This window comes from Rattus rattus, chromosome 6 (assembly GCF_011064425.1).
Source record: "Rattus rattus isolate New Zealand chromosome 6, Rrattus_CSIRO_v1, whole genome shotgun sequence".
Lineage (NCBI taxonomy): Eukaryota > Metazoa > Chordata > Mammalia > Rodentia > Muridae > Rattus > Rattus rattus.
Genome location: NC_046159.1, coordinates 149,663,765 through 149,677,050, shown reverse-complemented (window position 1 = coordinate 149,677,050; position 13,286 = coordinate 149,663,765). Strand labels below are relative to the sequence as shown.

The 13,286-nt window shown below is 39.8% G+C and overlaps 1 protein-coding gene across 1 annotated transcript in view; it reads right to left on the bottom strand.

Annotated features, from left to right (window-relative positions):
- Magi2 (membrane associated guanylate kinase, WW and PDZ domain containing 2) overlaps positions 1 to 13,286 on the bottom strand; it is a 1,438,642-nt gene that overhangs the window by 330,186 nt on the left and 1,095,170 nt on the right.

Sequence of the window (13,286 nt, the reverse complement as noted above, 5' to 3'; positions counted from 1 at the left end):
GAAGCAGCCCTGCCCACTAGGGATGCCCATGCCAGACACAGATGCCCCAGCAGAGGGCTGGCATGTGCAGTGATATTTGTTTCTTAAAGGCTCTGAAAGTATGAGGGGGAGAGGCGTTGGAAGAGGAGTGACAGTTAGCTAACTGCATGCCAGTTACCGTGGATAATATATTCTATTATACTCAAGTATACTATGTGATATGATATATATTATACTCTAATATGTTCAAGTTATAAGAGATACAATCTGAAGCATTTCCATTTGAAGGCGATGAGAAGGTAAACAGACAGGTTGTGTGACTTGTTCTAGATAAGCCACATGCCAAGTACGATGAAATTCTAGAATTTAATTATCATGTCTGTTTCTGCAGGGGATCTCTAATCTACATGCTTTATCTTTCCAACATGTGATTTCAAACTAGCAAGTACATATACATATATGTGATGTTTTGCCATGCCTGCTCACTTTATCTCTTTCTCTCTCTCTCTGAGACACATACACAAAGATAGACACCACACACACACATACACACGTGTGTGCACACACACATACACACATACACACATGTGTGCACACACACATACACACACATACACACACATATACTTTTAATATCGGCACATGAGAAAGGAGAGGAGATAAAATGAAATCTTATCTGGTGTGTTTGAAAAGTCGTTGGCAAGAATGATGACTGCAGTGCATATACTGATGTCTTTGTGGGAGGCACGGGAGATGCTCTCTGTCACATGGTCTCAGCGCCAATCAGATCTGTATTCAGATTCTAGCTCCTGGGTAGCTGAGTAGCCATTAGTAACATGTTAAACCTGAGCCTCTAAAATGGGCACAGCATTGTCTACCCGAGTGGTTGTGAGGAATAAACATAACAGCCAATATTAGAACCTCACTTTTAGCATTGGCATGTTTATTTCTAGCAGCTTCATTATCAATAAGATCAACCTAACTACCCCGTCAAGATTTTAATCACCTCCATTACTGCTGTCATGGGAGTCTTTGTGGGGTCCTTTTAAAGAGCTTGAGTCATGCTACTGTAGCCTCATTCTACTTAGAGGAAAGGGTGTGTTTATAATAATGTTCTTAATGATTCTTACTCTCTACAGAGTTCAAAGGAACTGTTGGGGAAAACTCTTTTCTACTGGAAGTGATGCGCTGTGCCTGGAGGAGCACCTCCCCTGTAGTTCATGGTGACTCATGGAATGGCGGCTTTTCAGGCGTCTTTATTCAGGAAATTCAGATGGAGCCACTCTGTGCCAGGAAGGCTGAAGTTGGCGGCTCTTTTTCCTTTACCGCCTACAGGTAACTTTCTTAGCAAAATCCTTCAAGTCTTCTTGATGTTGTAGCTTTATCCTTGGCTGTGTTGCCACAGGTACCCTTTGTTTTTTACATACTTGGGGCAACTTTAACAGGCAATACCCAAAAAGATGATTTTTTTCCTAATGGCATTCAATACATCCATAGTGTGATGCTTGATCAAATTGTGTTTAAAGCGGCATCTTGGGAGAACTTCTAAACTTTCCTCAACCATTTGTACCTTCTCTACTGATTGAACCTCAGATGCTCTGAAGGCTTATGTGTCAAAGGCTTGGGTGGTCCTCAGACTTGTGCTAATGGAGAATGGTAGACTTCTTTAAGATGTAGGAAATGAGCGTCCTTAAATCACAAGAACCATGCCCTCATAAGGAAGTGTGGAACGTCAGTGTCTTTCTAGTAGTTCCTGGCCATGAGAACTGGCCTCCTCCACCTCTCTGACTTTGACCTACCATATTATTGCAAGCTCTACACAAGACAGTTGGTCATAGAAGGATTTATTGGAGAGTGGTAGAAATCTTTAAGAGGTGGGGGGTGAGAAGTCTCAGGTCACTGGGGGCATGTCCTCACAAGGAAGTGTGAAACAACGGTGTCTTTTTCTTAGTTCCTGACCATGAGGAGAGTTGACCTCCTCAGACTATCTCAATGTGATCCAACATATCATTATGGGCTCAACACAGTACAGTTGGCCACAGGAAAGGAGATCCTGAAACTCAGGAAAAATAAGCCATTCTCTTGTAAATAGCAGACATTTTCTTTTTTTTTTCTTTTCTTTCTTTTTTTTTTTTTTTTTTTATTAACTTGGTATTTCTTATATACATTTGGTGTTATTCCCTTTCCGGTTTCGAGCAAACATCCCCCCCCTCCCTTCCTTATGGGTGTTCCCCTCCCCACCCTCCCCCTATTGCCCCCTCCCCCCAACAGTCTAGTTCACTGGGGGTTCAGTCTTAGCAGGACCCAGGGCTTCCCCTTCCACTGGTGCTCTTACTAGGATATTCATTGCTACCTATGAGGTCAGAGTCCAGGGTCAGTCCATGTATAGTCTTTAGGTAGTGGCTTAGTCCCTGGAAGCTCTGGTTGCTTGGCATTGTTGTACATATGGGGTCTCGAGCCCCTTCAAGCTCTTCCAGTTCTTTCTCTGATTCCTTCAATGGGGTCCTATTCTCAGTTCAGTGGTTTGCTGCTGGCATTCGCCTCTGTATTTGCTGTATTCTGGCTGTGTCTCTCAGGAGAGATCTACATCCGGCTCCTGTCGGTCTGCACTTCTTTGCTTCATCCATCTTGTCTAATTGGGTGGCTGTATATGTATGGGCCACATGTGGGGCAGGCTCTGAATGGGTGTTCCTTCAGTCTCTGTTTTAATCTTTGCCTCTCTCTTCCCTGCCAAGGGTATTCTTATTCCCCTTTTAAAGAAGGGTGAAGCATTCACATTTTGATCATCCGTCTTGAGTTTCATTTGTTCTAGGCATCTAGGGTAATTCAAGCATTTGGGCTAATAGCCACTTATCAATGAGTGCATACCATGTATGTCTTTCTGTGATTGGGTTAGCTCACTCAGGATGATATTTTCCAGTTCAACCATTTGCCTCTGAATTTCATAAACTTCGTTGTTTTTTTGATAGCTGAGTAATATTCCATTGTGTAGATGTACCACATTTTCTGTATCCATTCCTCTGTTGAAGGGCATCTGGTTCTTTCAGCTTCTGGCTATTATAAATAAGGCTGCAATGAACATAGTGGAGCACGTGTCTTTTTTATATGTTGGGGCATCTTTTGGGTATATGCCCAAGAGAGGTATAGCTGGATCCTCAGGCAGTTCAATGTCCAATTTTCTGAGGAACCTCCAGACTGATTTCTAGAATGGTTGTACCAGTCTGCAATCCCACCAACAATGGAGGAGTGTTCCTCTTTCTCCACATCCTCGCCAGCATCTGCTGTCACCTGAGTTTTTGATCTTAGCCATTCTCACTGGTGTGAGGTGAAATCTCAGGGTTGTTTTGATTTGCATTTCCCTTATGACTAAAGATGTTGAACATTTCTTTAGGTGTTTCTCAACCATTCGGCATTCCTCAGCTGTGAATTCTTCGTTTAGCTCTGAACCCCATTTTTTAATAGGGTTATTTGTTTCCCTGCGGTCTAACTTCTTGAGTTCTTTGTATATTTTGGATATAAGGCCTCTATCTGTTGTAGGATTGGTAAAGATCTTTTCCCAATCTGTTGGTTGCCGTTTCAGACATTTTCTTTTAAAATGGCAAGCCAATTAAACACAACCACCTTCTACAATGGGGCATTATTGTCTGCTTCAGGGGGCTGCTAAGAGGCTACGAGAAATGTTTGCAAAGAGCAGATACTTGGGAAGAACGCTACAACTGTAAAGTGTTGTCTTGTGGTTTTTTAAAAATAGTTGTTACCTACTATAGTTAATAATAATGGTAATGTTATTATGGCATTATAATACATTTCGTGTGTCCAGAGCCTCTTCCTAAGCCTAACCTTAGCATTTCTAACCAGCATTCTGCTTCTTCCCATGGATGTTTATTTAAGCTCAAATAGATCCTCTTATTACATCCCTCAGCAAGAGGATTTGAGCAATTTTGAAAGAACAAGTAAACAAAACCAGGCTAAAATTATTTGAATGTAGGTGCAAGATAAATAGACAAAATTGATAACACAGGGTCCTATTTGTTTATTAGAGTTACATTGTAAATTAGCTTTGAGCTTTGAAACTGCTTACTTAACAAGAGAGAAGAAATAGCTATTCCCTTTAGAATAGTTAAGATAAACCCACGTTCAGAACGACATGGATTACATCCTTAAGAACTCCTGTGTTGAACTCTTCTGGGTCTTTCTGTCCAAGTCTTTGGTGAAGAGGTTTCAGTGATCCAGCATTGTAGAACCCTCCATGGTAATTTTACAACAGTGAGTTTCATGGTTGGAAACCTTCTGATGATGCTTTAATGATGGATTGTTGTGTCTATGCGTTTCTATCCTGGAACTCTTATGTACAGGGCTTATGTAACATTTTTCTTTGTATCCTACCCGTATAACACAGGAAAATATTGTTTAAATATTTATATAATAATTATGTGATGAAGATATTAACTATTTTCAAATATAGTGATTTTAAAAACCCAATAAGACAAATATTTGAAATTACCTGAAGTACTGATTTTTCATAGTCTACCTGTTCTATTTTTGTTTTTCTAGGTTACTGTTCATTACACATGCTGAATTTTATCCTTACTAGAATCATCTTGACTTTAAGGGACATTAAATTTTTATCATCTTGACTTAAGTAAGCTGGATCTTCTGTCAACATGGAAGAGGGAATAGTGACTTTCAAGTGGCATTTGAAGACACAAGTTATTTCATTATGGCTTAGATAGTCAGTACCTCAAACAGATCTATTGAATAAATGCTTTGCTGGAGTCAGATACTTGGAAAGCTGGGCGATCCTAATGTTTTCTGGTTTCACTCATCCATCAAGTACGTATTGTGACAACTGAACTGACCATGTAGGGTTAGTTTATGTGATACAAGTATCATTTATGTGGGTAAGTATCTATGGGATCCTTCAGGCCAGAGAATCTTTCCAGATATGTAAATGATGATGTGGTAAAATGTCATTACCTTTTGGTTGCAAAATATTTGCCTCAGTAGATTGCTTACTAGGAGGACTACTTTGTGTCATAGTAGACATCTGGATGAACATCACATCAGGGATGAGGGCTGGGAACTCTAGGGAGACACTCTTCCTTCAGCCCAAAAATCTCATTTAGCTTCTGCTTTTCAGCTTAGAATATTCCCCTTTTCTGCCATTGTGTTCCTTTGGGGACCTCTGAATATACTTAAAAAATACGAGTTTCTGGAAGCTTAGAATTCCCATGGGTTTCTCTGACCCTCCTTTTAAATCCCCCACTTCTGGGACAATACTCTTTCCACTTGGGTCCCAAGATGCCACTCCACTGGCAGCAAACACAGACACTGCACCTCATGGTCTACATACTGCTCATTTTTATGTTAGTCCCAAGAAGAATACATGGTGTTTTCATGGCCATTAGTTTTTGGATAAAAAAAGATTAAAAAATATTTAAAAATCGATAAACATTATTTCATGGTTTAAAAGCTAGAGGAGAAAAGCCCCACAGGGGTCTGCTGGGGTTAGTCCAAAGTTTTGTCTTGTTGCTGTAGAGATGGATCACTGGTTAAGAGCCTTAGCTGCTTGTACGGAGGACTCAGATTTCTAGTTCTGTATTGGGTAACTCACAAACGTTTATAACTTACTTTCCAGGGTGTCATGCTGTGACACCCTCTTCTGGTTTCCTTGGGCATCTCTTTACATTTGGTGTGTGTGTGTGTGTGTGTGTGTGTGTGTGTGTGCGCGTGTTGTGGGGAGTGGGAAGTTGGAGTCATTCGTATTTTACTTTCTTTTCTCCCTGTTCACAAAGGGGATTGTACACACACACACACACACACACACACACACACACACACACACACACTAATTTTTGTGCTTCAGAATTTTCCATATGTAAATCTAGCATTGAAATAAGAACCATTAGAATTTCTGTGCATATTACATGGGTTAAAAATGACCAAACCACTGCAAAGCAGTATCCAGATATAAATACTTTCCAAATATTTATATCCAGCTATAAATACAAATAGCATGATTCATCAAATATTGATTTTTTTTTACATCTCTTTGCTAGACATTATGACAGGGGTTGTGGGCAGGAACAATGATTAATTGGGGATGTGCTCTGGAAGGAGATTGAAAACAGGAAACAAAATAATTATGAAATAGTGCTTACATGTAATAAACCGATGTGTTAGCATGCTTTAAAAAGCTAAAATTTAAAAGTACAATATCAAAACTTAATGTTTTAAATGAGCTATTTTAAAATATAACCTTTGGATGAACAGAAACATTATTCTATTTTACTTTGAACTTTTTCACAAAATAATTGAATACTGCCTTTAGTAGGATTCTACACTTAAGTGGTAATTTTATTTTTTATAAATGTCCACTGATTATTTCCTACTGTACCTGGGGAATATGTTTTGTGGTGTGTGTGTGTGTGTGTGTGTGTGTGTATGTGGGAAGTGGGAAGTTGGAGTCATTCATATTTTACTTTCTTTTCTCCCTGTTCACAAAGAGGATTGCTTTAGGATTATGTCATCCGCATGGGAGGTGGCATCATTGCTAAGAAAGATATTCATGTATTAGCATTGAAACCCAGAACTGAGTCTATCTTGTACTCCAGCCAGTCTGAGCCTTTTGACTGTATTTTCGTGTGAAAGACTTCTCTCTGTTGGCTACAACATTGGGTTATTTAGTTAGTGTGTATTTTATGCATTAGGGAGAATCATCACTAAGCCATTACCACTTACTAAATACATGGGGAAAAATCCTGTTGTTTTTCTTAGAAGATATGACCATGAATAGTGTTAATCATGTTATGAAGCTTCTAGGCCCTTTAAGATACATGGATATTTTAAAAATAATTAGAGCCCAAATGCATAATTTTCTCCATAGGTACCACTTACTGAAGTTAAACCAAGATCAGACAAGCAATTTAAATAGACCTATGGCCCCTAGAGAAATAGAAGCAGTCATTAAAAGTTTCCCATCCAAAAAAGAGCTAAGGGCTACATGGGTTCAGCTCAGAATTCTACAATGCTTTCAAAGAAGAGTTAGCATCAACACTCCTCAAATTATCTCATAAAATAGAAATGGAACCATTGTCTGAATCATTTTATGAGGCCAAAGTTACTCTGATACTAAAACTATATAAATACTCAACTAAGAAAGGGAATTACAGATCAATTTTCCCCATGAATATAGATGCAAACATACACAATAAAATATCTAGAGGAATTTAATCCAGTAACATGGTTGCTCTGCAGACACACCCTTAGTACACACACCTTAACAATGGAGGGAAGGCTAATTTGTAGAAGGAAGCAGTCAAATTGAAAGTGACATCTAATTGAGAGGCAGTAAAGTGTTGAGTCAGAGAAATATTTGACAGAATGAGTCAGAGATAGGATATGCCCAACTCACATGAAAACAGCCGAGGAAGTGAGGCTACTTAAGAGCACTGAGAGAGAAAGGAGCGTGTGGTGGTGGTATGTGTGTAGGGCTGGTTTACCAGGACAGTTCTACAGAGGTTACAGAGAGAACAAGCTAGACACAGGCAAAGGCAGAACTAGCCAGAGACTGAGAAGGAGCCAGAACATTAGAAGATATTGACAAAGTTAGTATAAGACCAGGTAGAGCAATTCAGTTGGAAGCTGAGAAAAGCCAGACTGAATCAGTCAGCTGGGAAGATTAGATTGTACACAGACTAGAAGTTTCTAGACCTAGGCCTAGGATGTTTAGGACAGAGAATGAAACTCTCTGGGTTCAACCCAAGCTGTGTATTTACACAGCTCATCTCATCAACAGAGGAAATAAAACATTCAAAAATACTGTAAACCAAATCTAATAACATTAGAAAGATTAACACCATGATCAAGGAGGCTTTGTCCCAGAGGATAAGGAACCACCTTATAAACAAACTGAAAGAAAAAAAAACCCACATATGATCATCTCAGTAGTTGCAGAAAAGACCTTTGACAAAATCCAACCACCTTTTTATGATAAAAGCCCTGGAGAGATTAGGGATACAAAGAACACAGTTAAACATAATAAAGGCAATTTACAACAAGTCTATAGCCAACATCAAATTGATGGAGAGAAACTCAAAGCAGTTCTACTAAAATTAGGAACAAGACAAGGTTGTCTACTCTTTCGATACCTATTCAATATAATACTTGCAGTTTTAACCAGAGCAATAAGATAACAAAAAAAAAAGAAAAAGAAAAAGAAAAAGAAAGAAAGAAAAAATTCAAGATGATACAAAATGCAACGGAAGAAGTCAAAGCATCATTATTTTCAGATGATAAGATAAATGATCATGAAAATTCTACCAGGGAATTCCTTTAGATGATACACACTTTCAGCAAAATGGCTGGGTATAAGATTAATTCAGAAATATTAGTAGCTCACTTATACCCAAATGTCAAATGGGCTGAGAATGAAATGAGAGAAGCAATACCTTTCACAACAGCCTCAAATACTATAAGCAAGTGAAAAATATATTGCAAAAACTTCAAGTCTTTGAAGAGAGAAATTAAAGAAGACATCATGGAAAGATCTCCCATGCTTATGGATCAGTAGGGTTAACATAATAAAAATAGCCATCCTACCAAGAACATTCTACAGATTCAATTCAACCCCCATCAAAATTCCAACACAATTCTTTTCAGACTTTGAAAGGACAATACTTAACTTTATATCAAAATCAATAAACTCAGGATAGCTAAAAGAATCCTGATCAATAAAAAGGAACTGCTGGAATTGTTACCATTCCTGATTTCAAAAGCTATAGTAATAAAAACTGTATGGTATTGGTATAAAACAGACATGGTGATCAATGGAATTGAACTGAAGACCTAACTATAAAATCACATGACTGTGGATACCTGATTTCTGATAAAAAGAAAAGCCCGAAAGACACAGTGGAAAAAAATAACATCTTCTAAGAAATGGTGCTGGCATAACTGGATGTGTAGAAGAATGCAAACAGAGCTGTATCTATAGCCCTGCACAATCTCAATTTATGTGGATTGAAGATCTCAACCTAAAACCAGCTACACTGAACTGATAGAACAGAAAGTGGGAAATAGCCTTGAACATACTAATACAGGAGACAACTTCCTGAACAGAACATCAATAGCACAAGCACTAACTTGATAATTAATAAATGAGATCCCATGAAATTGAAATGCTTCTGAAAGGCAGAGGACACCATCAATAGGAAAAAATGGGAAGACGCCAGGAGAACACGACCCAAAGAATCAAGTAAGCAGGGCTCCTCTGTGCTCACAGAGACTAATGGAGCAAGCACGGGTCTGTGCTGTAGCTGTTGCTTGGTGGTTCTGTAGGACTCCTAACTGTGAGAACAGGTCTGTCTTGGACTCTTTCATCAGCTCCTAAAACCGCTCCTCCTGTTGGGTTGCCTTAGCTTGGGTTGTGAGGGCTTCTGCCTTGCCTTATCATATCTTGGTTGTAGTGTTTGGCTTTTGTTTCTTGAAGGGCTACTGCTTTCTGAAGGGAAACAGAAAGGAGGCAAGGTTGAGGGTGGGGATCTGGGAGGAATGGAGGAGGGGATGTATTGTATGAGCGAAGAGTCTATGTTCAATTAAAAAAAACTAGAGCCGGTAGGCATGCATTAAAATTGTTGCCTATTTAGTTCTTGTGCTCTCATAAAACATCCGAATGCTATTGCCGAGTGCAGGAGGTGGACATTATTTTTAAAGGTAATTTAAACCTTTTGTTTCTGTATTTAAAATGCTAAGTTAAAAACTTGGAGGCAGGATGGAATTTATCTAAAACGAAACTAATGACTGCACTATATCGAGATCTTATGCATTAGAAACAAAACTAATGGCCCCTTTTTTAACTGGTGCCTGCCAGCCCTGACTAAATGGTCAAATCTCTAGTGGAGGAGACATGTGTGCTGTCTACCCAGTGTTTATTTAGGACATAAGGACTTTCCCTAACTGTGAACTTCTTAGTTTTAAAATACAATCTTGGATGAGATAAATTGAGCTTTTTAACTTACCATTGGCCACAAAGAAATTGAAAAGTGGAGCTGAGATATACTTTATGTTAAGATGGAATTTTATGTAATTCCTCAATCAATTTTTTGAGCTGTTAAATTTAAAGTAATAGTTTAGCTTAAGTAAATGGAACTCCAAAACATATGCAGCCATTCATAAAGATAGACATCAACAACTACGAATACAGGAACGCTCTCGGGACTGACTCCAAGGATAGCCACTGAGGTGGCTCAGGATACTAGGAAATCATAAAGGCCACATCACCAACATCGGGAATTATCCAGGAAGTTGGAAGCCCGGGAAAGGATGCTGGAGGATGGAGATGCACAAGGCTGTGGATAAAACTATGGCCGGTTCTAGAGGCCAAGGGCATGAAGATAATTACAGTTCCATATAAAACTCAAAACTTGGCAGGTTTTCAGGTCCAATGTTCATCATATATAATCATTTCCTGGTCTTTATAACTATCCAGACCAGGGAGAAATCAAACATACAGTGTTTACTTTTGTGAGGTGAAATGTGATACAGGAGGGACTAGAAACACAAGTTAAAAAAAATTCTTTTGATGAGTTTTAAGGAGGAATTATCCTGGATAAGTTCCTTATGTTGTATCCCGGAGACCTCTAATCTGTGCAGAGTACTTCAGTCACTTTGCCACTAATATGTGGTCTAGGTGTGGGCAGGAAGGTGCAATTTCAAAAGTTAAGAGACACCGAGAGAATGGGGGTGGGGCGAGCAATAAAACTGAATGGAAGAACAAAGGTCCAGCAGCATCAGAAACAGAGGATGATGGTGGCGGTTGGACAACTGGTGTTTTTAACAGATTGCTGAATGCTGGGTGTCATTGCAGAGTTTACATAATTAACACTCCTAGTACATTACCAGGGATTTCAAAGCATTGTGGACTGAGGACGGTTTCCTCTAAGAGTGGTGGGGAATGTGCTCCCTAATACCGTGCTTATTCTTTTTCAAACTACAGATGTGTGCCCCTGCACTGGGCTGCTCTTGGGATCTCCCTCCCGAAGCTCTTAGAAAGATTAGATGGGTTCAGAAGGGTACCCCCACTTTTCAAGCTACTTTGTTCCTGTTCAGATTTAAACTTGGTTCATAGATGTCTCAAATGGTTGAATTGAGAAAATAAAGAGAGGAAGAAAGGGGTTAATATTTATCTGGTCTAGTTCTCATGCCAGATACTTGGCTCACTGGGCTCAAAAGCTCACCTCTTGCTCAAAATGGGTAAACTTTTTTTTTATCGTATCTCCCAGTTGATACAGGAAATTAGCCCAGCTCTGTGCAGTGCCAAAATTCAAGAACGTTGATTTACATGGTTCCGAAACAACTGTATATTTACATTTCAAGCAAATTTCTCATAGTCATGCATGCAGAATATATCTGCTAATGCTTCTGCAAGGTGAGTGTCATTTCCATTTTCAATATGAAACTGGAAATTTCAATTACACTCTAAATTATCTGCAGATATTCTGAAAACACGAGTGTGAAATCACAGATTATTATTTTGATATATTAAATAATACCTTGAGAACTCAGGAGTTATTTATACAGAAACAGTGAGCGACTGTGCCACAGTGGAAATTTGGGCGTGTGTGAATGTTTTATGCATTGAAAAATCAGAAGTAAAATGGCAACAAAATAAGCCAGTAGATCAAACCAGAACTTTCTCTTCAAAGGTTGTCTTTTAGTTTTTGTCAAGGTTATTAGTGTGGCACCTGTTAGCACCATATGATGTGTTTATAAAAAGATAAAGAGAAGATATGTCCCGTGTCCCTGGTTCGATCCTGGGTTTTGGCACCAATGTTGTATTTATAAAAGGATAAGGAGAGAGGGGATTATGTTCTATGGGGGTCGGGGGAATGGATGCCTCAGCACATGACGATATAGTATAGAGTAGAGTTTATTCAGGGCATGGGGAGGGGAGGTAAGAGGATAGTAGGGCAGAGAGAGAGGGGGGAAGAGGGGGAGGGAGAGGAGGAGGAGTAGAGGCTGGCCATGAGCACCTGGAGAGAAGAGGGGAGGGAAATGGGGAGAGAAGGGACAAAGGGGAAAGAGGGTAAGAGCAAAAGAGAACGAGAGCAAGAGAGAGAGAAGGGGGGCAAGCAGCCCCTTTTACGGTGTCAGGTATACCTGGCTGTTGCCAGGTAACTGGGGGTGGAGCTTAGACAGAATGCTAAGAGCACCAACTCTTTGTCCTTACTGATCCTATGATTTGAATATGGACTGTGACTTTGAGTTATGACTGATGAACAAGACCAAAGGTACTTGTGGAGAAAAATGAGGATGCTCATAAAAATACAAACTCGTTAACGCTCATCTCAAACATCTTGAAGTGCGCTCTTGAGCTGTCGGCGATAGGTCCTTCTCACTTTTAGTACAGAAAGCAGTGGAAATGTCACTCAGTAAGGTGGTGTCTGAGGGCTTGGGAGACCTGCCCCACTTCCACTCTCGCGGCGACCTCATTTAAAAGGTGGACTTCTCACTCCACATTTGCTGCACTCACTAGCAGACCCTGAGCAGTGTGGAGTGACAGAGAAAAAAGAGACGCTTGGCGCCGGCATTCTCTATCTCCTGGATGTCTCTGCTGTACTTCCCAAGCCTCTTAGGAGGTAGAGCTGTCAATTTCTCACTTTTAAAGTTCTTTCACTTTTTCTTACATTTGTTTGTTTGCTTCGTGGGGGTGGGGCACTGATGCCACAACATACATATGGAGCTCAGAGGACAGTCTGCCGGAGTGTAATGATCTAAGGATCAAGTTCATGTTGTCAGGCTTGGTGGGAAGGCCTTTATTTATACATGGCTGCAGGTGACAGTAGGACAGCCCTTTCCCCTTCAGCCCTCCATTTTATCATTCCTGAGAGCAAACCAGAATGAGGGCTCAAGCTTCATTTAAAGGGAATGCTTCACAAACGTGTGCAGGAAGCACTTGTCCTTTTGAGAAGGTCCCTCGTGCTCCCCGACTCAAACTGTCTCACCTGCATACATACATCCACCTCAAATCACAGGGGCATTTTGAGGGGCAAATTAGAAAATAAACTACATGGACGTGTTTAAAGACAAAGCACTGTGAGTTTTAGCTCATTTACTATTTGGGTTACTTAGGGTCTGGGAGTGGAGAATGAAATGTGGACAGTAAAGTTTCTTAAGCCCTGCCTCAGACTGCACTTCTCTCAACAGCTACCTTGATGGCTTGGTGTCTTTACATTTCAGTTTCTCTGTAAAGTAGAAATAATAGCATCTGACATAAGGTATTATGATGATGGTTAAATGGGTTTTGT